The sequence below is a fragment of the Myotis myotis genome, unplaced genomic scaffold (genome assembly GCF_014108235.1).
Source record: "Myotis myotis isolate mMyoMyo1 unplaced genomic scaffold, mMyoMyo1.p scaffold_m19_p_5, whole genome shotgun sequence".
Classification (NCBI taxonomy): domain Eukaryota; kingdom Metazoa; phylum Chordata; class Mammalia; order Chiroptera; family Vespertilionidae; genus Myotis; species Myotis myotis.
In genome coordinates, this window is record NW_023416357.1 from 88,157,432 (window position 1) to 88,184,224 (window position 26,793).

At 41.6% G+C, this 26,793-nt stretch overlaps 1 protein-coding gene and 1 pseudogene across 4 annotated transcripts in view; both read right to left on the reverse strand.

The window, feature by feature from the left end:
• TPST1 (tyrosylprotein sulfotransferase 1) overlaps positions 1-26,793 on the reverse strand; it is an 89,207-nt gene that overhangs the window by 56,557 nt on the left and 5,857 nt on the right. The gene's annotated exons all lie outside the window — the stretch shown is intronic.
• LOC118656545 lies at positions 7,545-10,883 on the reverse strand (annotated as a pseudogene).

The following is a 26,793-nucleotide window of genomic DNA, read 5'->3' on the forward strand; positions in this document are numbered from 1 at the left end:
ATAATTTTGCTACTGTTATGAATCATAATGTAAATATCTGATATGCAGGATGTATTTTCATTGTTATAAATTGAACATAATTAAAGCATAGTGATTAATCACAAAAACAATATGTAATTATATATGTGTTTTTCGATGGTCTTAGGTGACCCCTGTGAAAGGGTCATTTGACCCCCAAAGGGGTCGCAACCCACAGGTTGATAACCGCTGCTCTAGTTTAATATATATTTATTTAATCTCTTTCTCACACCCAACATTCAAATCTGACCAAAAAAAAATCTATTGGCTCTACTTTCAAAATTACTTCTCAACACTTCCACTCACTACGCCAGCATTTCTCACAAGGATTACTAAATGAATCCTTACTTTTATTCCTGCCCTCCTAAAATCTATTCTCAAATTCAACATCCAGAGGGATCTTTTAAAAATGTAAGTAAGAAAGTATCATTTCTTTGCTCAAAACCTGGTACTGTTTTTCAAGGTGTTCTTGAAAGAGCTTATTTTAAGATATCCAACACTAAATCTGTATTAAATTTCTGTCTCTTTTTCTTGAGTTTCTTTATCTGTCAAGAAGTCTTTATTAGGCATCAAAAGTAGCACTGAGGTCAGGCTAATATATCATCATTCCAAGACAGTGTTGTGCAAAGTAAAGTAATTGAGAGGTATCTCTTAACACTAAAGGTTTCATAAGGATTCAATGAAGGCAACTCCCTCTTTACTAAAGGATAATCTAGGGGGAAAGAACACCTTACTATATTTCCAAGCATACTAGATAGTTGTATCAACACAATTTTGGGATATTTTTTCAAGTTTTAATATCAGTTGTATTTTAAACACTGTCTCCCCCAACACACATGAGCAGGGAGCATATTTCTATAGCTCTTGAGGATGTTTGAAAGTAAGTATGACAGTGGTCAAAGGCCTGCTCCCCGGGGGATTGGGCCTAAGCTGGCAGTCAGACATCCCTCTGGCAGCCCAGGAACCCTCGGGGGATGTCCACTTGCCAGCGGGGAGCAGGCCTAAGCTGCAGTTGGACATCCTTAGCACTGCTGAGGAGGCAGGAGAGGCTCCCACCATTACCGCTGTACTGGCAGCCGTCAGCCTGGTTTGTGGCTAAGCAGAGCTCCCCCTGTGGAAGCGCACTGACCACCAGGGGGCCGCTCCTGCATTGAGCATCTGCCCCCTGGTGGTCAGTGTGTGTCATAGTGACCAGTCATTAAAGAGTCCTTCTGCTGTTAGGGTCAATTTGCATATGACCCTTTTATTATATAGGATAGAGGCCTGGTGCATGGGTGGGGGCTGGCTGGTTTGCCCTGAAGGGTGCCCCGGATCAGGGTGGGGGTCCTGCTGGGGTGCCTGGTCAGCCTGGGTGAGGGGCTGAGGGCCGTTTTCAGATTTGCCACAGCCCCTTCAGGGTGGGGGTCCCCGCTGGGGTGCCTGGCCAGCCTGGGTGAGGGGCTGATGGCTGCAGGCTGGCCAAGCCCCCAAGCAGGGACCCTCACCCCATGAGGGTGTGGCCAGCCTGGGTGAGGGGCTGATGGCTGTTTGCAGGCTGGCCATGACCCCCAGCCACCCAAGCTCCAAGTGGAGGCTGGCTGGAAGCAGGTATCTGGGATTTATTTATCTTCTATAATTGAAACTTTGTTTCCTGGAGCAGAGGCCACAGATGACCAGGGCAGGCAGGAAGCTTGGCTTCCTCCATCGCCAGGGCAACCAAGCCTCCTGCTTGCTCCAGCTCTGTGGCTGCCGGTGGCCACCTTAGTTGGGTTAATTTGCATATAGTCGCTCTGACTGGCTGGTGGGCGTGGCTTGGGCGTAGCGGAGATGTGGTCAATTTGCATGTTTCTCTTTTATTAGATTCGATATTTTCCTTACTCCAAAATATTTTAAGTTCCTGAGGCTCACAGATCTTGTCAATGTCCTACCACAGCACATGTCCAGGGGTTCATTTGAAAGATAGCTTTGCTGGCACAGCATGTGTAACAGAACACCAGGTCCACTGAGCCTTCAAAGAGCATCAGTAAACTAACCAAACTGGGAAGTACATTTCTCTAGAAGAGAGATGCTGTGTAGCTTGTGGACTGACTCTATTCACACCTTGATACTAATTCTCAAAATCTTGAAAAAATTAGCCCTATAATTTAAGAAGTACTGTACAGGAAAAGCTGGTCTAACCATTACCCTTAAATATTCAATCACTATGCACACGCATTGCATATATGTGAGCACACACAACACACACACAGGGGCCTCTTTCCATTACTTTAAACTACATTTCACTGTATTTTCAGACAAGCAGTATAAATATTTTCTCAACTGGGACATTTAAAGAGCTGAGGCTGAGCCAGAAGGGAATACTATAAGTTTAGTCTCATTTTTATCTCCAGGGGGAAGAAAAAGCATTGAAACACTATTAACAAACATATCTGAGAAATCACTATTAATAGCACTGCCCTTTCCCAGCAAGCTAAATGGAAGACTCCCAGAAATACTGCTCTACAGAATGAGAGAGTGCTGACATTGTACTTCTATACTTACATCTTTGCAAATTTTATAAACATTTTTAATAAAAAAACAGCATCACTCAACAAAAGTAGAGGTACAGAGTCTGGTAGTCAGCAAGACCATGTCCAACACTCAGTGCATACAAACAAGTCCAAGCATGCATGGAAGTGGCCATGTGCTAGGTTCAACGAGATGCTGGGTAAATGTTCCAGCAAAAGACAAATTATAGGAATGCAATGATCTCTTAAAAAATTTTTTTGTTAATCATTAGCTCCTTGCTTCCCATGCCTATTTATGATGCCAACTAATGTCGCAAATAGCAACAGCCAATGCCATTTTGCCTGGTGTCTAAAGTTCAATCTACAGGATATGGCAAAAGTAGGTTTACAGTTATTTGTATGGAAAATAATACAATAATTAATAAGTAATACTACAGGAATAAACTCTGTGTTTCATGTACTCACAACTGTAAACCTACTTTGACCTTACCCTGTATAGCTGGTTTTTCTATTCCCTTCTAGATCTTGAACTTGCCAATTAATGTTTCCAGGAGTTCACCTGAATAACTTTGCCAATCAACAAATAAACCCATGTTGCAAGATCAATCCTTATGTCAGCTCATGGTCAGAGCACAAACATGAGAACATGTTTTTCTAGCTACACATTGGAGGCCAGCACTAGAACCACTGACAATAAATGGCAAATAGTAAGAAGACCATGTTATACACAGCTGATGATCTCTGGGAATCTTCTGGGACACATCTCCTTAAAGAAGCAGTATACTAGGGTTTTGTTTTCAATAAGCACCATGGTCAGGAAGGAAAAGAGCTGGTCAAATACTAAGAACTAGACCTAAGGCCTAGGACACAAACAGAGATAAGAGCACAAGTTAAACTCGAGCATAACTTTATTAACAGTTCAAGTTAGTGAAATTGTCTCAGAAATATCTGAGGGCAGATGTGTGTATGGGGAGAGGGTTATATATGAAATCAGATGGCTATGAGTTAATAAATGTTGAAGGTGAATGATAAGTACTTACGGGTTCAATGTAATTTTCTATTTTTAGGTATGTTGGAAAATTTTCATTATAAAGAGCTAAATTGAAATAAAACAAAATAAACAGTTACCAAATTCTAACCTTCTCAGACCTGCAAATCAGAGGATCACTGTAGACTAACCATTTTTCTTCTAGATTCTTCACTAATGTTTATTGTCTGTCGAAACCACCCATGAGAGAAAACACAAAGATAGCAAATTTGCTCAAATTATATCCTCTCATTCAGTAATTCAATTATGCAATTTACTACTAACCTCCTAACTTTCAGAATTAAAAGTAACTGGAATAGAAAAAGGAGAAAAGTGGATGGAGTTGAATTAATGTAAAAGAAGTCTAGAATATTAGTCAGAAGACTTAGGCTCTAGTACAAAATCAGTTTTTTCTTAGCCATATGGATCTAGTTCAGCGGTTTTCAACGCGTGTGCCACAAGAATTTTTAAAACATGCAATACCTGACTATTTAGTGAGGGGAAGTGACCTCTTTTCCCTTAGATCAGCGGTTCTCAACCTGTGGGTCGCGACCCCTTTGGGGGTCAAACGACCCTTTCACAGGGGTCGCCTAAGACCATCCTGCATATCAGATATTTAAATTACGATTCATAACAGTAGCAAAATTACAGTTATGAAGTAGAAATGAAAATAATTTTATGGTTGGGGGTCACAATATGAGGAACTGTATTTAAAGGGCCAGAAGGTTGAGAACCACTGCCTTAGATTGTCAAATAAAAAAATGACAACAGCCAACACAACAATAGCCATCCAGTGTGAGTGAATCCAAATTATACCTATTTTTTTTGTCAGATTGACAAAAAATCTATTTTTTGGTGTGCCACAGAATTTTAGAAATTTTGGTGTGCCACAAGATGAAAAGATTGGAAATCGCTGACCTAGATAAATCACTGAGCATTAGTTCCCTTGTCCATAAAATAGGAATAATGATAAACTCTTTTTCACATGTAATTAGAGTAGAAATTATGAAAAGAAGGAAGGGCGAAAGTGCAAAAGGTAAAGAAACACCCGCATGTTCTCCTTCCTTTCACAGAGCTGCTATGACATTCAAGGGGGTAACATGTGAAAAGACTGAAAGAATAGGGGCCTGTGGCACCCTTCACACACTGGCTCCTGCTCATCCTCCAACTTCACCTCTCAGCACTCCTCCCAAGAAGCGGGCCACTCCCCATCCACACCAGGCACCTCCACACCTGGCCTTGGCTCATGCTACTGCCTCCTGTGTCATGGCCCTTCCTCCCTGTTGTACATGCCTCCTCAGTGCTCTTTTTCCATCTCTCTCACCCCAGAAATCAATTGTTCCCTCTTCTGTAACCTCAAACATTTGGTAAAAACACATTGGTTTGCACACTCATGCTCTGTATTGTGGTTAGTTTACCCCACTAGACTATAAACTCCTTTAAAGCACCGATTAACCCATTCATCAGCCATGCAGTCAGTACATGAATATCAGATAAAATACAAAGCAAGGGATTTACAGATGAATAAGCACCTAGTGAAATTTTCTCTCCTAAATCTCCTTAAAATACCTATAGAGTCATCTGAAACAAAGCAAATGTTTAACGGAAAAATGTCAAATGAAACAAGGAACTACCAATAAACAAAAATGAAGTAATCTAGAGGCCATGAAAAAAATTGCAAACCCAATCCTTATCCCAATAGGATTTTTAAAATCAGTCTAAAGTGGGGTAGGTAGAGGTCGACGAGGGCATAGAGGGCATAAATGATGATGGAAAAAAGGCAAAAATTTTTTTAAATAAATTAATTGAATCTACAAAATTTATAGCAGGTAGGAAAAATAGTTTTGACTAGACTTTGCAAAAAGAGCCATAAAGATATTAAGGTATTAACAAAAATATTTCTACTGTTATGATACTAATAGTAGAAAGCCCAGAAAAAAAAGAACAGCTTTAACTATGTATACAAATTTAATAGGTTTCAAAAGCAAACATCACAAAAGAGTGACAAATGAATACTGAGTTTAAGGTTCCCTCATTCACACTCCTACACTCACCCTGCTTCATCTATAGTCACTCTTAGTTATATTCTGATGTCTCTCAAGTCTATCAACAACTAGACTTCTGTCCCAAATCTTAGACCTGACCAATGGCCAAGGGATAACTCTATCTGGATGTCCCATTGGCATGTCAAATCCAAAGAACAAATGGGAAAATCTTTCTTCCTCTTCTATTTCCTGGCAAATGAACCACTTTCTCCAAGGTGTCCAAGCTAAGTACCTGAGAGCCTTTATGTACTTCTCCCTCAACTTCTCCATAAGTAATTGGTGAAGTCCTGTCCTCCTTCAATTGAATCTATTCTCCCTCTTCTTCCCCTGCTGGCATGGCTTTAATCCTCACCCTCATCCTTTCTCATAAGAATAACTCCCAGCCTCCTAACTGGTACTCTCTGACTTCCTTCAATAAGTTCATGCACTATCCTGCTTCAGCAGTGATCTTTCTAAAATGTAAATATACTTAAGGCACTCTCCTGCTTAAACCCCTGCAACGACTATTTACTTCTTTCAGAAACGAATCCTCCCCATAACATAAGGTCCTTCATGATCCAGCCTTTGCCTGCCCGAGACTCTTCTTTCATCATTCCCCATCACCAACACCACGCAGACACTCATTCTCACACATGCTGCCTTCATCTTGAACAACCTGTAGCATCTCTTACTCATTAACTCCCACTCATCCGTCAACATTCAGCTTCAATGCGGTCTCTTCTAGGAAGCTTTCCTGAAGCTCTCTGCCGTGTATGACATAGATATCTTTTCTAGTGCCCTATACTTCCCATGTCATATTTCTTCTTACATTATAGGGTTAATTTGCTTTCACCACAGATTGTGAAGTCCTTGAAAGTAGGGGCTCTTGAATGAGTTAATGGATTCTTGATTACCAGTAAGTTAATGTAACTAGGTTCTATGAGTGTAATTAGTTGTGAGTTTTGGGGAGGTATTGACTACATCTTATTCATTTCAGCTTTCCACATAGCATATAACATAAAATGCTACATGCATTTTGAGCACTCAATAAATATGCATTAAGTGACCCCAGTAAAAGTTTCTTGCTAAAACCTCAGACAATTCTTTCCTATTGTTGGAATAATGGTCTTTCCTCCTGCTTCCAGTGTTAAAATATGAGTTGACTATATTTAGAAATACTAAAGTACAAAGTTCACTTCCTGTTTTTCTCCCTCTGACCTTGCTCTTCTAATCCACTCTTTATTGATCAGTCTATTTCATCTGCCTCTGTCATTTCACACTCTTGTTGACAAATGAATCAGAATTTTTTTGTAATCCCTTGTTCTCACTGCACTGATTCTGTCCTAGAACCATTTTACATATGAGGAAACTGAAGTTCAGAAAGGATAAGTAGCTTACTTAGGTATCAATATTTGGCAAATTGTTGACCAAATAGGAACTAAAACTGACTCTAAAATTGTGATGACTACTCCATGGTACTCCCCAGACAGGGGGTCTGGCATGAACCAAAAGCCACGTATGCAACAAGTATGGTGCAAATTACAGTGAATCTGACATTGTTATAAGGCTTTCATTACATATGAATTTAAAAATATACCTAACTTTTGTTTTGTTTTTAATTCAGAATGACATCTTATAAAAAGATTTATATAAAAAGTTACAAAGATGCATTTATAAACAACATTTGTAAGAAGTAAACTAGCTTCCTTGGAGACAGCCCCCTTTACAGAAGTTCCAGAGCCAAAGGAGGGGTGTACAATGTCTGAAAAAGGAATTCCAGGTGTCCAAGATGCTCACATTAGTTATGAGTGAGGACAGAGATTTTAAGACATCCATGTGTGCTTGCAAACTCAGTCTCAACATCCCTGGGGACAAAAAAAGCCCCGAAGAGATTCCAGCTGCAGAGAATAATATCACAGCAAATGAATGATTGCATCTGCATGATAAAAACGTACAGGAACACACTCCTTCTCAGGAATGTTCATATATTCAACACATTATAGACAGTGGAGGAAATGGGTTTGCTAGCTAACAACTAGCTTCTGATGCTGATGCGATATATAGCCTTCAATGTGACCCACGTACATCAGGTTGGCCAGAATACACTGGGCTTCATCGATGTCCATGTTTTCCACTGAATTTCCATGAATTTCAAAGCAACTAGAAAAGCATCCAGAAATAACTGGTGTGTTTAACAAGTACACTTCCTTAAAGATTCCTACTGGTGATTATCTTCAGCTTTTCAAGGTTAAGGAAGATACCACATGGGGGGGGAAAAAAGGGCTTGTGCTTCATCAGAGCCTCATTCAATAGGAGATTGCCTTCACTTACAGCTTCGGTTACTTCAACAAAGTTCATGAGATGATACTTTTTCAAATGCTCAATGGTTGGCATATGACCCAATAGCATTTTTACTGGAAATAAATATATCAGAATCATCCTTTTGTTCTTCTGATTTAAATGGTGACAGTGCTCAAAGGCACAGGATAGGTACTCCTTGGTTTGCTTAATGCCGGGGTCCGACCCCAGCAGGTCCAAGGGTCCCCAAAGGTGTGGACGGAGTCGGCGAAGAAGGAATGACACAGAGACAGCATTCAGTTGATCAGCAGCCTAGCCAGGATCTCTAGCCAAGTTCTGGTCAGGATCTCCAGCGAAGTTCTGGTTAGGATCTCCAGCCAGGTTCTGTGTCCATGTTCTCTTGCTAGGTTCTCCAGCCAGGTTCTGTAGCCATGTTCCCTCACTAGGTTCTCCAGCCAGGTTCTGTCCAGGTTCTCCAGCCAGGTTCAGTCACCAGGTTCTAGTCAGGTTCTCTTGCCATGTTCTATCCAGGTTCTGTAGCCTTTAGGTTCTTCAGCCAGACTCTCTCGCTAGGTTCTGTCTCTAGGTTCTGTGTCCTGTTGTCTTGTTACATCTGTATTTATACCAGTTGATTCCAATCCTATCAATCTCTATTCCAAAGGTTAGGGCGTTTCTTATCTCCATTCCAGGGAGTAAAGATTATGTAGCTTAAGTGGGATTGTTCGTAGTTAAAGTGATTAACTACCCGCCTGGCACTTAGTTAAGGGGTTTTATTCCCTCCCTAACTTCAGGGGAAAATCCCTACCTGGGGAAACAACCTGTCTCGGAGAGGTGACCTTGGTTAAAACACATAGCGCCAAGAAGGTGAGCAAACATATTAAGAACAGTATGCCATATACGCCAGGTCCCTTGAAACATATGCTGTGCAGATGTTCCTTCCCTGCAGCGACTGTGTCAAGCAGCAAGGATGGACCAGCTCCCAGCAGCTTAAAGCCACCATGGAACATGGCCTTTCATCCAACATAGTACCTGTATGTCACCCTCTGCGCTGTGCTATAATCATCTTTCAGGTTTGAGCTATCCATAGCTCAGATGAGCAGTTTACACAAATAGAGTTTGTTAATTTATTATTAAATCCTCACCCTACGAGTGAGGATATTTTCCCATTGTTTTTAGAGAGACTGGGGAGAAGGAGAGAGAAACAACAATTGAGAGAGACAGATCAACTGGTTGTCTCCCACATGCACTCCGACCAGGGGCAGAATCCAACCTGCAACCCAGGTATGTGCTCTTGACAGGAATTGAACCCACAACCCTGCAGTGCACAGGTCATTGCTCTACCCACTCAGCCTGCCAGCCAGGGCAAGTTAGTTGATCTTAAAGTAAAACTTGAATAACTGATTCACCAGAAATAGCATCCCCCACTTCCTCTATACCAGCACGAGTATCACTGGCACAGACAGGAAAACAGCTCATCAACAATTCAGCTGCTTTTACCAACATTTCCCTGACTTTGCTTTTTCCTTTCTTTTCCAACTGCTGATCTGCATTACTGGCAAATACTTAAAGGTCAAGCGTTATTGCATACATGCCAGGCAGAGCCCAGTTTTCGTCTTCTCCTTTGGTGAGGCCAACTGAAGCCGTGGATTGGCAACATGAGGATGCTTGAAAGACACCAGCTCCACACAGGATGCCCAGTCTCTGGTGTCGATTGCTTCATAAACCAACTATAGGTAGTGATCTGCGCCATGACAATGCCCATCGCTGGGACCAAGTGGAGCCAAAAATATATGAATTATCCTATTATGATCATCTCAGGTCTAATTAGACAGATAGGAAAAAATTCTAAATCTATGTATACATTGTGCTTTGGTTGCATAAATGAGCAGCATGCATATTTGCATACTTTCTCCAAGTCCCGGAAGCTGTCATCTAGATGAGATTAAGAATATAGAACTAGCCTTGGCTGGTGTGCTCAGTGGTTAGAGCATCAGCCGGCACACCGAAGGGTCATGGGTTCAAAACCAGTTAAGGGCATGTACTGGGTTGCATATTCGATCCCAACCCTGGTCGGGGCACAAGCGAGAGGCAACCAATCAATGTGTCTCTCTCACATCAATGTTTCTCTCTTCGCCTCTCTCCCTCCCTTCCACTCTCTTTAAAAAAAAAAAAAAATCAATGGAAAAAATCCTCAGATGAGGATTAATAACAACAAAAAAAAGAATGGAGAACTATATCTGGTCCCAAGAGATAATAGATATATACAGAAGCTAGAAATTAGCATGTTCTTTATCAGTTTAATTTTACTTTAGCATAGACACTCTCACATATAAGTAAGTTCCCACTTTATGAGAAATTATGCCTCTCACATAGTTACTCAGAGCTGAAATTCTGTGATCTCTTTCAAAAGCTGGACATCAAGAGGAGAGGGAACCAAGATGGCAGTGTAGGTGAACGCCGGTACTCGCTGCCTCCCATAATCACATCAAAATTACAACTAAAATACAGAACAACCATTATTCAAAACTCCCTGAAATCTCACTGAATGGAAGTCTTACAACTAGAGAAGTAAGAAGAAGAAAGTACATTGAGACTGGTAGGAGGGGTGAAAGCACAGAACAGGCTAGTCCAACACCTACATGTGGCGTGTTTTTAATTGGGAGGGATATCTTGGCTGCAGAGGCCTCCTGTGAGAACAAAGGGCTCCCAACCCCACACCACACCCTCAGCCCAGAGTTCAAGAGCTTGGAAGAGAAGTACCCATAACTTTGGGCTGTAAAAACCAACAGGGATTGTGGCTGCGTAACACGGAGGCTGCTGGAGCCCAAGGAAGTTCTTACATGTTTCGCTTCCTCTGAGCTCTAGCACTGGGCAGTGGCTTTGGGGGATCCAGGGACGTACAGGGAGGAATGGGACTGTCTGGCATTGGGGCAGGAACTTGGGGGTGGCTTTATCCCAGGCAAGGGTGCTCGCAGGGGTCATTGTTCCTGTGCTGTGACCTTCCCCGTTGAAGAGCTGACTAGTAGCCATATCTGAGTTTACACCAGCATGGTTCACATTGTTTGCTCCACCCTAGTGATTCCCTGAGACCCTGCCCCATTCAATTTGTAGCCCCACCCAAGCTGTTGCCAGGGGCTTTTCCACATGAACAGCCCATCCTGGCTCAGGCTTCAGACTTGGCTAAAATTTCTCAAACAAGCAGCAGCTAGCAGCAGCATGCCCCAAACCTATCAGTAAAAGGCCCAAGACCCAGCACTAGCACCAGCCTGCCTTGCTTCACAGTTGGGCCTTGCCAGATCACTTCCAAGCTCAATACAAGTAGCAGCCATCTGCAGATCTCTCTGTAGCTCCTGCTGGGTAGCCTCAGGCAGTGGCTGACTTTACACCTCCCAGGAGTCCCCAGAGCCACTGCACCCAGGGGACAGCTTCAGACCATATTACATACCAGATTACAACTCTACATTTCCACAAGTCACACACTCAAGGGAAGACTCAGTGAGCAACAAAGTCCCACTGAAACAAGTCCTGCTCCATAGGGGTGTCTTCTGCACAGCAACTCTTCCACTGTAGTCATAGCTGGTCCTCACAGCCAATTGGCCTAGAAGCCAATCCCTACCAGTGATGTCAACAGCAATCAGGGCTCAACTACAATAAGACTGTGCACACAGCCCACACAGGGATGCACCTAGAGTGCCCAGCTCAGGTAAGTGGGGAGGCTAAGCCACTGGGCCCTACAGGACACCTACTACACAAGACCACTCTACCGATTCCAGGAGACATAGCAGCTCTACCTAATACACAGAAACAAACACAGGGAAGCAGCCAAAATGCGGAGACAAAGAAAACATGTCACAAGTGAAAGAAATGGGAGCAAGCAAACTACTGGATAGAGAGTTCAAACCCATGGTTATAAGGTCACTCAAGGATCTTAATGAGAGCTTCAAGGGACTAAAAGAAAGCTTTAAGGGACTTAGTAAGACTTTCAAGAATCTTAGTGAGAACGTCGAAGACATGAAAAAGGACCAGTCAGAAGTTAAGCCTATACTAGCTGAAATAAAGAATAATTTACAGGGATTCAACAGTAGAGTAGAGGATTCTGAGAATCAAATCAAGGATTTGGAATATGAAGAGGCAAAAAACAAAACCAAGATGGCGGCATAGGTAAACACCGGAGTTTGCTGCCTCGAACAACCACTTCAAAAATACAACTAAAAGATGGAACGGACATCATCCAGAACCACAAGAAGGCTGGCTGAGTGGAAATTCTACAACTAGAAGGAAAGAGAAAAGCATACTGAGACTCAGAGGAGGCACAGTACGGAAGTAAAATACTAAGGTGCAGAGGTGCATGCGGAACGGGCTGGCAGCCGAGGGCGCGGTTGTCGTTTTCAATCGGGAGGGAGTCTCAGGCTCTGAGCTCCAGTTCCGGGCGAGTCTCTAGGGGCCCAGACTCATACGGGAGAAGTGGGACTGTCTGGCATCAGTCAGAACTCGAGGGCAGCTTTCTCTACAAGGGGCTTGCAGCGATTACCGAGACACTGAGAAGCAGAGCCTCTGAGGGCAAGACTGAGAGCAGCCATAACTGCTAGCCTTGCCCTGTTGATCCCGTGGGACCTGCCCCGCCCAAGCCCTGCAGGGAGGCTTTTGCTGGATAGCCTCAGGCAAAGGCTAGATTAGCACCTCCCTAGAGATCCAGGAGCCAGGAAACCCAGAGGTCAGAGTGGGAACATCCAGTTTGCAGCTCCGTGGAACCATAAAGGACACACTCAGGGGGCAGATTCAGTGAGCACCAAAGCCCCACTGAAGCAAGTCTTGCCCCAGAGGGGTGTCTCCAGCACAGAAGTTCTCCCACTGCAGACACAGCTGATTCTCACAGCCAATTGGCCTGGAGGTCAATTCCTCCCAGTGATAACTACAACAATCAAGGCTTAACTACAACAAGACTGTGCACAAAGCCCACAAGGGGGTGCACCAAGAGTGTCCTCCTCAGGTAATTGGGGAGGCTGAACCACTGGGCCCTAGAGGACACTCAGCACAGAAAACCACTTTATCAACACAGGGAAGCATAAAAAATGCAGAGACAAAGAAAAAGGACACAAATGACAGAAATGGAGGAAAGCAAACTACTGGATATAGAGTTCAAAACCACACTTTTAAGGTTTTTCAAGAATTTTCTAGAAACTGCCGATAAACTTAATGAGATCTACAAGAAATCTAATGAGACCCTCGAGGTTGTGATAAAGGACCAACTAGAAATTAAGCATACACTGACTGCAATAAAGAATATTATACAGACTCCCAACAGCAGACTAGAAGATTGCAAGAATCAAGTCAATGATTTGAAATACGAAGAAGCAAAAAACACCCAACCAGAAAATAAAATGAAAAAAGTATCCAAAAATACAAAGATAGTGTAAGGAGCCTCTGCGACAGCTTCAAGCGTACCAACATCCGAATTATAGGGGTGCCAGAAGAAGAGAGAGAGCAAGATATTGAAAACCTCTTTGAAGAAATAATGACAGAAAACTTCCCCTACCTGGTGAAAGAAATAGACTTACAAGTCCAGGAAGCGCAGAGAACCACAAACAAAAGGAATCTACAGAGGACCACACCAAGACACATCATAATTGAAATGCCAAGAGCAAAAGATAAAGAGAGAATCTTAAAAACAGCAAGAGAAAGAAACTCAGTTACCTAAAAGGGAGTATCCATACAAATGTCAGCTGATTTCTCAACAGAAACTTTGCAGGCCAGAAGGGAGTGGCAAGAAATATTCAAAGTGATGAATGCCAAGAACCTACAACCAAGATTACTTTATCCAGCAAAGCTATCATTCAGAATTGAAGGTCAGATAAAGAGCTTCACAAATAAGAAAAAGCTAAAGGAGTTCATCACCACCAAACCAGTATTATATGAAATGCTGAAAGGTATCCTTTAAGAAGAGGAAGAAGAAGAAAAAGGTAAAGATACAAATTATGAACAACAAATACACATCTATCAACAAGTGAATCTGAAAATCAAATGAATAATCTGATGAACAGAATGAACTGGTGATTATAATAGAATCAGGGGCATAGAAAGGGAGTGGACTGGCTATTCTTGGGGGGTAAAGGGGTTTGGGGGATGCAGGAAGAGACTGGACAAAAATCGTGCACCTATGGATGAGGACAGTGGATGGGGAGTGAGGGAGGAGGGTGAGGTGGGAACTGGGTGGAGGGGAGTTATGGGGGGAAAAAAGGAACAAATGTAATAACCTGAACAATAAAGATTTAATTAATTAAAAAAAAAGCAAAAAACACCCAATCAGAAGAGCAAAAAGAAAAAAGAATCCAAAAATATGACAATAGTGTAAAGAGCCTCTGGGACAACTTCAAGCATAACAACATTCACATTATGGGGGTGCCAGAAGAAGAGAGAGAGCAAGATATTGAAAACCTACTTAAAGAAATAATGACAGAAAACTTCCCCTAATTGGTGAAAGAAATAGACTTACAAGTTCTGGAAGCCCAGAGAGTCCCAAACAAGAACTAAAGAGGCCTAGACCAAGACACATCAAAATTAAAATGCCAAGGGCTAAAGACAAAGAGAGAATCTTAAAAGCAGTTAGTTACCTACAAAAGAACCCATATGACTGTCAGCTGATTTCTCAACAGAAACTTTGCAGACTAGAAGGGAGTGGCAAAAAATATTCAAAGTGATGAATAGCAAGGACCTACAACCAAGATTACTCTACTCAGCAAAGCTATCATTTACAATTGAAGGTCAGATAAAGAGCTTCATAGACAAGAAAAAGCTAAAGGAGTTCATCACCACCAAACCAGTATTACATGAAATGTTGAAGAGTATTCTTTAAGAAGAGGAAGAAGAAGGAAAAAAAAAGATAAAAAATATGAACAATCAAATGGCAATAAATACATAACTATCAACAAATGAATCTGAAAATCAAAGTAAACAAACAAGAAACCAAATGAACAAAATAAACTGATGAATAAAATAGAATCAGAGGCATAGAAACATGGAACAGACTGACAACTCTCAGAGGGAAGAGGGATGGGTGGGAAGAGATGAACCAAAGATCTTATATGCATACTAGAAGCCCAGCACGTGAAATCGCACGACTCTGCCCACCTACGCCAGTCTTTGGTCATTATGGCAATAGGGACACAGGCCTTTTATAATATAGATATGCATTACCTATGGACACAGACAATAGGGTGGTGAAGGCCTGGGGCGGGGCAGGAACCGGGTAGGGAGGGGCATTGGGGGGATATGAGGATGACATCTGCAATACTCTCAACAATAAAGATTTTTTATTTTATTTTTTTTTACATATATTTTATTGATTTTTTACAGAGAAGAAGGGAGAGGGATAGAAAGTCAGAAACATCGATGAGAGAGATCGATCAGCTGCCTCCTGCATGCCCCCCAGTGGGGACGTGCCTGCAACCAAGGTACATGCCCTTGACCAGAATCGAACCCGGGACCCTTGAGTCCGCAGGCCGACGCTCTATCCACTGAGCCAAACCGGTTCGGCAACAATAAAGATTTTTTAAAATAAAAAATAAAAAGCTGGACATCAAATCTTTGATCAGAAACCACTATTGTAACAATCTGTATTGGAGATTTTTATCTTCCTGTATCTTTCTAAGGATTATATAATGTAGTGTGTGGACAACCATGTATTGTTATTTAATTTTTCCAGAGTATACAATTTCCTCCAATTCAATAATGGATGAATAAAAAGTAAACCCAGTCACAATACCTACTAGTAAAATGTTAAACATTCTCTCAGTGAACCTTACTCCTACACTTCAATTAACAAATGTGTATTGAGCATATAAATGGGTATGATTCATCATATGCCTTCAAAGAACTAGCAACTTAGCTGGGGTACAAGACAAGAAACTATGTGATGAAATAATACCATGGTAATACAAAAGGTATGAAAAATGGCATGCAGGATTACATCCATGGGCTACAGAGAAAGAAAATTATATCAGAATGAATTTTAAAAGATAAGCAGGACTCCCATTGTGAGAGTGAGGGAAATAAATAGAGCCTTGAGCAGAGAAAATAAGATAACAGGAAGCCTCAAGGTTGAAAAGAATAGCACGTACTCAGAAAATATTAAGCAATAAACACAGCCAGAGTGTGGGAAAATAATAGCACATAAAACATAAAAACATAATTGTATAACCTCAGAGTTCTCAGTAATTAAAACAATCTGCTAAAATTTAATGCATGAACCCCTCAAACTACATAAATAAAAGCCCGGAGGAAGCATATCCAGCATGGGAAAGTAAGGCACTCCAAAAGTCTGATCCTCCGTAAAAGTAATGAGAAGACTGGCAAAATGCAAACTCAACTTTTTCAGAAATCTGAAAATTAACCAAAGGCTTGCAACAATCCAAGAAACATTTATCCAAGAAAAACAGCTGACTTTCAGTAAGCAGAACAAGATTTATGGCATTTTAATTCTCCCAATTCCCTTTACCCAGCTCTGTGGAAGACTTGGAAACCAATAACCTATAAGCATTATAGCTGTGAACAGCAGCAGCCCAGAAACCATTTAAGAACAGGTTAGGAGTTCCCCCAAACCCACATCTCCAAAGAACTGTCACTACTTACCCTATCTGGAAAAGCTACATTCTCAGAGCTTATCTTTATTGGACCTGAATCAGAGCACCCTCAATGTGACATTTCTATGACCAGGGTATTTGTTTAAAGTATTGAGACAATTTATTTTTATTATTTTCTTTTCTTTGTAAGCTGTGTTTATTTGTATTTCTGTACCCCAAATATATGTATATTTTATTTTTATTGAATTTCTTGGGATGACATTGGTTAATAAAATTATATAGTTTTGGGGGGCATAATTCTATCATTCATCACCTGTATTTTGTATTGTGTGTTCACCACCCCAAGTCAAGTTTCCTTCCATCACCATTTATCCCCCTTTCCCCTCTTCTACCTCTCCTACTCCCCTTTCCCTCTGGTAATCACCATACTGTTGTCTGAGACAAATTTTAATTGAACTTTTTTGTTTATTTTTAAGATTTTTCCATTGCAATTGACATTGAATATTACTTTAGTATCAGATGTATAACATAGTGGTTACACATTTATATAACTTACAAAATGATCCCCCAACAAGTCTAGTACCCCCGGACACCATCGTTATTACAATATTATCAATTACATTCCATGTGCTGTACTTTACATCCCCAAGACCATTTGTAACTGCCAATTTGTACTTCTTAATCCCTTCATCTTTTTCACACATCTCCCCAAGCCCCTCCCACCTGGAAACCATCCGTTTGTACCCTGTATCTATGAGTTTCTCTTTTGTTTGTTCACTTTGGGTTTTTTAGATTCCATATATAAGTGAAATCATATGGATTTGTTTTTCTGTTTGACTTTTTTCAATACCCAACAAGGTTCATTCTTTTTCTTGCAAATGGTTAAGATTTCATTCTTTTATGGCCAAGTAATATTCTATTGTGCATATGTATCATATCTTCTTTATCCAATCATCTATTGATGAACACTTAGGTTGCTTCCATATCTTGGCTATTGTAAATAATGCTGCAGTGAACATAGGAATGCATATATACTACTTAATAAGGGTTTTGGATTTCTTCAAATAAATACCAGTAAGTGGAACTGAGTCATAAGGTACTTCTATTTTTAACTTTTTGAGGAACCTCTATACTGTTTTCCATAATAGCTGTACCAATTTGCAATCCAATTCACAGTGCAGGAGGGTTCCCTTTTCTCCTCAACCAACACTTGTTGTTTGTTGATGTATTGATAATAGCCATTGTGACAGGTATGAGGTGATAGCTCATTGTGGTTCCATTTCTCTGATGATTAGTGACACTGAGAATTTTTTCATATGTCTATTGGCCATCTGTATGTCCTCTTTGGAAAAATGTCTATTTAGGTCCTCTGCCCATTTTTAAAATGGAATGTTTGTCTTTTTTGGTGTTACCTGTATGAGTCCCTTACATATTTTGAATATTAATTCCTTATTGGATGTATCATTGCCAAATATCTTCTCCCACTCATTAGGTTATCTTTTCATTTTGTAGATGATTTCCTTTGCTGTGCAAAAACTTTTTAGTTTGATTTCATATGTGTGGGTCTTGATTTTTTATTCATCCAGCCACACCATGTCTTTTAATTGGAGCATTTAATGCTTTTACAGTTAAAGTGATTATTGATAGGTATGTAGTTACTGTCACTTTATTAGGCATATTTTGTATCTTTTTTTTTCTTCTTCAAGAAATCCCTTTAACATTTCTTGTAATACTGGTTTGGTGGTGGTGAATGTCTTTAGTTTTTTTATTGTCTGGGAAGCTCTTTATCTCTCCTTCAATTCTAAATGATAGCCTTGCTTGGTAGAGTAATCTTGGCTGTTGTTTCCTTGCTTTTCATCACTTTGAATATTTTCCCCCCAATCAGCTGACAGTCTTATCAGGCTCACTGGTATGCAGCTAACTGCTTTTCTTTTGCTGCTTTTAAGATTCTGTCTTTGTCTTTAACTTTTGGCATTTTAATTATGATGTGTCTTGGTGTGGGCCTCTTTGGATTCATCTTATTTGGAACTCCTTGGGCTTCCTGTACTAGTATGTCTATTTCCTTTGCTGGGATAGAGAAATGTTTAGTTATTCTTCAAATAGGTTTTTTAATCCCTTGCTCTCTCGCTTCTCCTTCTGGTGTCCCTATGATGTGAATGTTGGTATGCTTGAAATTGACACAGAGGACTCTTATACTATCCTCATTTTTTGGATTTCTTCTTTTTGCTGTTCTAATTGAATGTTTTCTGGTACCTTTTCTTCTAAATCCTGATTTTGATCCTCTGCTTCATCTGCTTTACTGTTCTTTTCATCTCATGTAGTCCTCATTTCAGTTATTGTATTCTTCACTTCTATCCTATCTAATAAAGACAGGATATGCAAATTGACCGTCACTTCGCAATAAAGATGGCGGCGCCCACAGCCAATAAGGAGGGAATATACTATTGATGTGACAGAGATGGCAACGGCTAAGCTGGAACTCTTGCGTCATTGCCATGGTGATGACGCAGGTGTTCTGCCCTGCCCCGGCTGCTCTGGGCCTCTGGGCAGCACACGAAGGCAGAAGGCAGCTCCGGGCCGGAGTGAAGGTGGTGCTGGCAGCCAGGGGAAGGAAGGCCTATTCTTACACGAATCTTCATGCATCGAGCCTCTAGTTTTTTAATAATCTCTATGTCCTTTTTATGTTATACCTCTTAGTTGAAATTCTCACTGAGTCATCTATTCTTCCCCTAAGTTCACTTTAACCAGTGTTTTGAACTCTGCATCTAGTAGACTGCTTGCCTCCATTTTGTTTAGTTCTTTTTCTAGATTTTTTTCCCACCTGTCATTACATGTGGGACATGTTTCTTTGTCTTCCTATTTTGGCTGCCTGGGTTTGTTTCTACATATTAGATAGATCTGATAAGTCTCCCAGGGTGGCTTAAGGTACTAGGTGTCCTGAGGAGCCCAATGGCACAGTTCTCTGGTCACCTGAGCCGGGTGTTCCAGGGATGTCCCTTGTGTGAGTTACGTGTGCCTTCCTGTTGTGGTTGAGCCTTGACTGCTATTGGGATACCAGTGTGTGGAATTGATCCTCAGGCTGACCGGTTATGAGGACTAGCCATTACTGCAATGGATGAGCTCTTTTGTGGAGGGCTGATCCCCCAAAGTGGGATTCACTGCTGCAGGGCTCTGGTGCCTACTGAATCCACCCTTCAGGCATGTTGTTTGTGGAGTTAATTGGGTAGTGCTCTTGTGTAGTCTGAAGCTGGCCACCAAGTTTGTTGATTCTGGGGCCTTTTGCAAGAGGCTCTGATGCAGACCCAGATAAGCTGTAGCTTGTGGCTGGCCTGAGGCCACCTGGTAGGAGCTGAAAGTGATTTGCAATTGGTAGCTGCCTGTGCTGGGCTTGGAGGTGCCTGTGAAAGGCTATGCTGCCAAACGTGGCCAGCTGCCACTAGTGCCAGACTGGGAGTCACTTAGCAAGAGGTATAGTGCATGCTGAGTCCAGGTGCTGCTTGGGGTTTGTGAACCTTTGAGAGATAGTAGGCAAGTCCAAGACATGGGCTGAGGCCACCACTTGTAACAGTCACTGAAGGAGATTCAGCCTATGCATAAGTTGGGTGGGACAGGTTCTCAGGGAATTAAGAGTGTGGGGAGTTTGATGAACACTCAGATTTGGAGCCCACCTGCACCTGCCTGCTCTGTGAGGGGAAGGTTCCACAAAGTAACAAAATGGCTGAGAGAGCTGCCCCTCCAGCCCTTGACCTGAAGTCAGACAATGCAGTTCCTCCCCATATGTCCCTGGTACTTTTTGAGCTGCTGCCCAGTGCTAGAACTCAAACTGAATGTGTCTATCACCAACTAAGTCCATGTGAGGGCCCTTTAAGAGGAACACCTGGGCCCTAGCTGGTTTGGCTCAGGGGATAGAACGTCAGCCTGTGGACTGAAGGGTCCTGGGTTTGATTCTGGTCAAGGGCACATGCCTGGATTGTGGGCTCGATCCCCAGTAGGGGTCCTGCAGGAGGCAACTGATCAATGATTCTCTCTGAGATCAATAAAAATATATTTTTTTAAAAAAAGAGGAACGCCTGGGACTCCAGCAGCCCTCCATCTCAGCCAGATGGAATCCTTGCTGATTTTCACAGCCAGATACTGTGGGGGCTCCTGTTCCCAGCACTTGTGCTCTGGACTGGGGATCCAGGTGTGGAGATTATACCCCAGCTCCTCAGGGGTACCTCCAAAGCCAAGATATCCTTCCCAATTCTTAACTGCCACATGTGGGTATGGGGCCAGCCTATTTCACATCTCCACCCCTCCAACCAGGCTTGACTTAGCTTCTTTATATCCTTAGTTATAAGAGTTCTATTGAGTTAGTCTTCAGGTGGTTCTCAATAGTGGTTGTCTAAAATTTAGTTGTAATTCTGATGTGGTTATGGGAGGAGGTGAGCACAGTGTTTACCTACTCTGCCATCTTGACCAGAAGCTGAGATAATTGTTTAATTAGCTGTCTGCAGTGACAATAACAGTTGAGGCAAACAGGACATTGATCAAACACTTAAAAAACTGAGGAATGAGTTGTACATACAGGGCTTAGAAAAGCTCCAATATATTCTTGGGAACCTAGAAAGCATGCACATGCCCAGGAAAGACTTGGGAAGGCTCTCACCTCTAACTGACCTTGATGTTCTGCACAAGCAGGAAGTGCAGTCTAAGGCATAGTGTAAACTGCATGATGGGAGTCAAAATACACAAACACACACACACACGCGCGCGCACAAAGGCTGGGAGACTAATAGTTTCAAGACATTTAAGGAAATCTGTCCAATCAGTAGATGACCACTAGGCTAACCAAGCAGAGACTTCAGTGATTATACAGGACAAAGAATACAACAAACTTTGGGGGAGAAGGGTTTAATTTCCAGGGTAGCCACATTATATTATTTAAAGTGTCAATTTTCAGCCCCAGCTGGCATGGCTTGGTGGTTGGGCATTGACCTATGAACCAGGAGATCACAGTTCAATTTCCGGTCAGGGTATATGCCGGGGTTTTGGGCTCCATCCCCAGTGTGAGGCATGCTGGAGGCAGCCGATCAATAATTCTTTCTCATTGTTGATGCTTCTGTCTCTCTCTCCCTCTCCCTTCCTCTCTGAAATCAGTAAAAATAAATTTTAAAAATAAAGTGTCAATTTTCAACAACAACAACAAAAAACTATGACATACATAAAGAAATAAGAAAGTATTGTCTATACACAGGTGGAAAGGTGAAGTCAATAGAAACTATCCCTGAGGAAGCCCAGATGTTGGACTTACTAGACAAAAACTTTAAATCAAATCAGCTATTGTAAATATGTTCAAAAAAACAAAGAAGACCATGTCTAAATAGTTAAAGAAAATTATGAGAATTATTTCTCACTAATAGAGAATGTCAATAGAAATACTTTGTTTTAAAAGAACCAAAGAGACATTCTAGAGTTGAAAAGTACAATAATTGAAACAAAAAATTCACTACAGGGGTTCGACAGCAGATTTAAGCTAGCAGAAAGATCAGGTAGCTTAACAGATCAATTTTCTAGTCTGAAGAACAGAAAGAAAAAAAATGAAGAAAAATGAACTGAGCCTCAGACCTGTGAGATATCATCAAGCATACCAAAATATGCATAAAGTCCCAAAGACAAAAAGATGGGGGAAATCAAATTTATATAAATAAATGGCTGAAAACATCCTAAATTCAATGAAATACATTAAACACCCAAGGAACTAGATGAAACACCAAATAGGATATACTCAAAGAGATGTGCACATAGACACATTATAATCAAACTGACAAAAGCCAAAGACAAGATCTTGAAGGCACCAAGAGAAAAGTGACTCATCTATATATATAGAAGCCTAAGTGACCAGCCGACTGGTATTAATCCAAAGTAAATTGTTTTAAAATATTAATTGTAATCACCAGGAAAATAAAGAAAAGTTGTAAAAGAAATAATAAGCTAATTAAAGTATATACTGGAGAATCCGATATAATAAAAGCCTAATATGTTAAGTGTCCAGTCGTCCAGTCGACCAATCAAAGCATAATATGCTAATGATAAGCTAAGGCCACTCAACCACTGACCACCAGGGTGCAGTTGACCAGTTGACCAGTCGCTATGACGTGCACTGACCACCAGTGGGAAGACACTCTGACCGGTAGGTGAGCTTGCTGCTGGGATCCGGTCGATCGGGACTGAGTGAGATGGGCCAGACACTCCCTGGAGCCCTCCCACAGTCCCTCCTGGGTTGGCCAACCTCCCACACTCTTCCCCAGCCCCGATCATACACTGGTGGGGTCCCTCAGGGGATGTCAGAGAGACAGTTTCAGCCTGATCCCACAGGCTGAAGGATCCTGGCCTCTACTATTTAATAAAGAAGAAGGCAGTAATGAAGGAATAGAGAAACTAAAAAGACAAGTCATATAGAAAACAAATATCAAAATGGCAAGACATACAGAAAACAAATAGCAAAATATAAATCTGAATGGACTGATAATTACATTAAGTGTAAATGGATTAAACACTCAAGAGGTAAGAATGACAGTGCAAGTATGAATGACCTGTCAGCAGCCAAGAAACAGCTGGTCAGCTAGCAAAACTGTGAGTTCATGATGTTTTACATTATTTACCAAAATAATTCATTCAACCAATTTTCATCAAGTTTCTAAAATATATAAGGCAGTGATGAAAAGATAAGGCAGTGTGATACTGTGATATAATAATTATTATAGAATAAAATATAATATATTAGGTCTTCATCCCTGGTTCCTAGCACAGAGCTCCATAATCCTTGGAATTTCTTGTTATACACAATAAGTCGCTTTCAACCATATCTTGGAGGTTGAAAGGTTGCCAAAGGAACCATCCCCTAACTTCCAAGGAGAAAGGGTCTGTAGATTAAGTTAATTACCTATGGTCAACTATTTAATCATTTAGGTCTGTGTGATAAAGCCTCCATAAAAAAACCCTAACTGAAGAGTTTTGGAGAGGTTCTGGACTGGTGAACACAAGATACTGGAAGGGTGACATGGCCAGAGAAGGCATTGAAACTCCATACCCCTTCCCACATATCTTGCCCTACACATCTCTTCCATTTGCCTGTTACTAAGTTACACCCTTTATAATAAAAAGTAATGACAAGTAAAGACCTTTTTTTTCCTCCCTTTTTAAAATATATTTTTATTGATTTCAGAGAGGAAGGAAGAGGGAGAGAAAGATGGAAACATCAATGATGAGAGAGAATCATTGATTGGCTGCCTTCTGCACGCCCCCCACTGGGGATCAAGCCTGCAACCTGGGCATGTGCCCTTGACCGGAATCGAACCTGGGACCCTTCAATCCACAGGCTGACGCTCTATCCACTGAGTCAAACCAGCTAGGGCTAAAGACCTTTTTTTATTTCTGTGAGCAGTCTGCAACTAACTCCAGATAGTTAGTGTCATAATTGAGTTAAATTATAGGACACCTAGTTGGTGTCTAGAGAGTTGGAGAAATGCTTAATATAAGGGGAAAACCCACATATTTAGTATCAGAAGTGTTGTGCATAATGTAGAGGAAACAGTAGTTCATTTTTAGGCATGGTCCCAGACCTCAAGAAATTCCTAGTCTTGAGAAAAAATGGACCCATGAGAAATAAGTTAGAGAAAATGTGATCATAGGTACATGTACTTTAATATGGTACATGTACAAAGTACCACGGAAATAAGTAAGTAATCATGCCAACAAAAATGACATTCATCCTGAATTTTAAAGGATGAGTTAAATATTGTAATTCCTTGGGGTTCTATCACTCCCTCTTTGAGCTTTCAGCCCAGTTCTCAGCATCAGCTGCATATTATCTACCATCACATGGGAAGTGTTTTTTAAATGACAAGGTCTGGCCCCACACCAGACCAAGTGAATCAGAATCTCTAGAGATATTTTGATCCCCTCATCCTTACACTTTAAGAGCTCCCAAGGTGGCTTTAAATTAGTGCCTGGGTTGAAAATGGCTGACACTGACTCTATTTAGAAGAAACATAGCACAGGCCTCAACCAATCTCCTGGCAATGAGGAGGGAAAGAAAAGGATTACAGGTGAAGCAATAGGATCTACAACAGACTTAATGTCTGGAAAGAAGAGGGTTCTAAGCTCCTTAGGGTAAAGACCTAAAAATAGGAGTGTCTGTGTATGTGTTTGAGGGGACTAGGAGTAGAGGGAAGGGAAAGGAAAAGATAACCAAGTTTAAAGTACCAAGTATCCAGTATATTTTTATCCAACAGACACTCCTATTTTAAGGTCTTTAAAAAGAAACACATGAAGTCCAAGAAAAATGGGGACTGGATATACATCTTTGAAAACCATAAATATACTGGTGCTATTTGTAGCCATAAGAAAAAGTGTAACACACAAGGAAATTAGAGAGAACAGAGAAAAGAACGAAAAATGAAATTCTAAAGAACACCACGTTAACCTGAGAAAAAAAGAGGGAAGCATCAAGGGAAGGTTTTTGTTTTTGTTTTGGATGTGGGCTGAGAGAAAAAGGAGAATAAAGCGGGAGGTCAGAGATGTTATTCTTAGGAGGACTTCCTCTGATAAAAGAAAAGATCAGGAATCAGATAGGTACAGGCACACAGAAAAAAATGAGATCCTTGCCCTAACCGGTTTGGCTCAGTGGATAGAGCATCCACCTGCGGACTCAAGGGTCCCAGGTTCGATTCTGGTCAAGGGCATGTACCTTAGTTGTGGGCACATCCCCAGTAGGGAGTGTGCAGGAGGCAGCTGATCGATGTTTCTCTCTCATCAATGTTTCTAACTCTCTATCCCTCTCCTTTCTTCTCTGTAAAAAAAATCAATAAAATATTTTTTTAAAAAAGTGAGATCCTTAGGAGTTCAGGGCTCATGCCCACCAATTTCTTCTGTGAGGTTGGAGGCAAAATAAGCAATGAAAGGAACTCAAGAGTAGGACAAATGGTTAGAGGAGAATGGTAAAAATCTATAGACAGCCATTTAGGCTTTTAGTACATAAGAGGAACCTAAAGGGCAAGTCAAAGCATACCCAGGCAGTGAGAGTAAAGTTGGAATCCAGTTTAGATCAGCACCAGCAGCTCGCTTACATGATTGTCTCCAGCCTGCTCTGGAGATCCCCGGAGCAGGAAAAAAAGCCAAGTGTTTGATTCATCCAAACTTGGAGACCATCACAGCAAATGTGGCAAGAATGGCTTGAGGCCAGTAACATTGCTCTTACCATTTTAAAAAGTCAAATTTATATTACTCTTTGAAAAATGGACTGCAGCTCTTTCCTCTGATAGCCAGAAAGTGTGTTCGGGGCCAGTGCCAAAAAGCGGGGCAGTTGAGGGGTGGGGGAATAGTTGAGTAGGGGGGGCAGTTGAGTGGTGGGGGGAGTGGGTGTGTTAATTACTTTTACTTTTAGAGAACTTGTCAGAACCGTGGCTCCTAAGAATTTTTTAAAAAATTGACTTTAGAGAGAGAGAGAGGGCGGGAGGGAGGGAGAGAGAGAGAAACATGGATGTGCCATCGGTTGCCGCCCATATGCACTCTCACCACCGGGACAGAACAGACAACATGGGTATACTGTATGCCCAGGAATCAAACCCCACACAGGACTAGCTCCAATCAACTGAGCCACACTGGCCAGGGCACTCCTAAGCAGTGCTGATCCCTTCAGCAATTGACTCCAAGAAATCTAAACCTGATTCCTCCAAATTCTTAAAGCATGAAAATTCACCGCAGGACTGGACTAGCAGAGAGATAAACACACTAAACACTTCTTACACACAACGCTAATTTCAACTCGGAGGTAGGGGCTCTTTCCTCCTAAAAAGAGATGGGGACGGGGAGGAGGGGAATTATATTGCAAAGCTCACTAAGAATTGCTGACACCACCAATTAATGCAAAATAGTCTAAAACAATAAATAGAAAATATAAAACAATGTACAACATAAAGATCACACTTGGAGTTCACGAATTCATCCTGCCATCACCCACACCACCCTTCAGGTAGTGAGTGGGTTAGCTCTATGGATACTGGACCTCTTGCTACCACCATCTGGAGAGCAAGCGCAAAGGCCTGGAAAGGGTCTAGAAGACTAACGCGTGAGCATCCCACATGCGCCAGACCTACTGTGTGCCGGGCTCCGGGCAAGGCGCTTTACATGCTATGGTTGCAGCACGCTTAAAGACGAATTGAGATGTCAAAACTACAGACCTGACATACCGGAGGGTATTAACGCGACTGAAGGTTTAAGTGTAAAGGAAGAAGTGCCGGCTAAGGTGGTAGGTGGAGAGTGAGGGGAGAAGAAGGGAGCGTGGAAAGGAAGGCATCTGGGAGCAAATGGCAAGACCC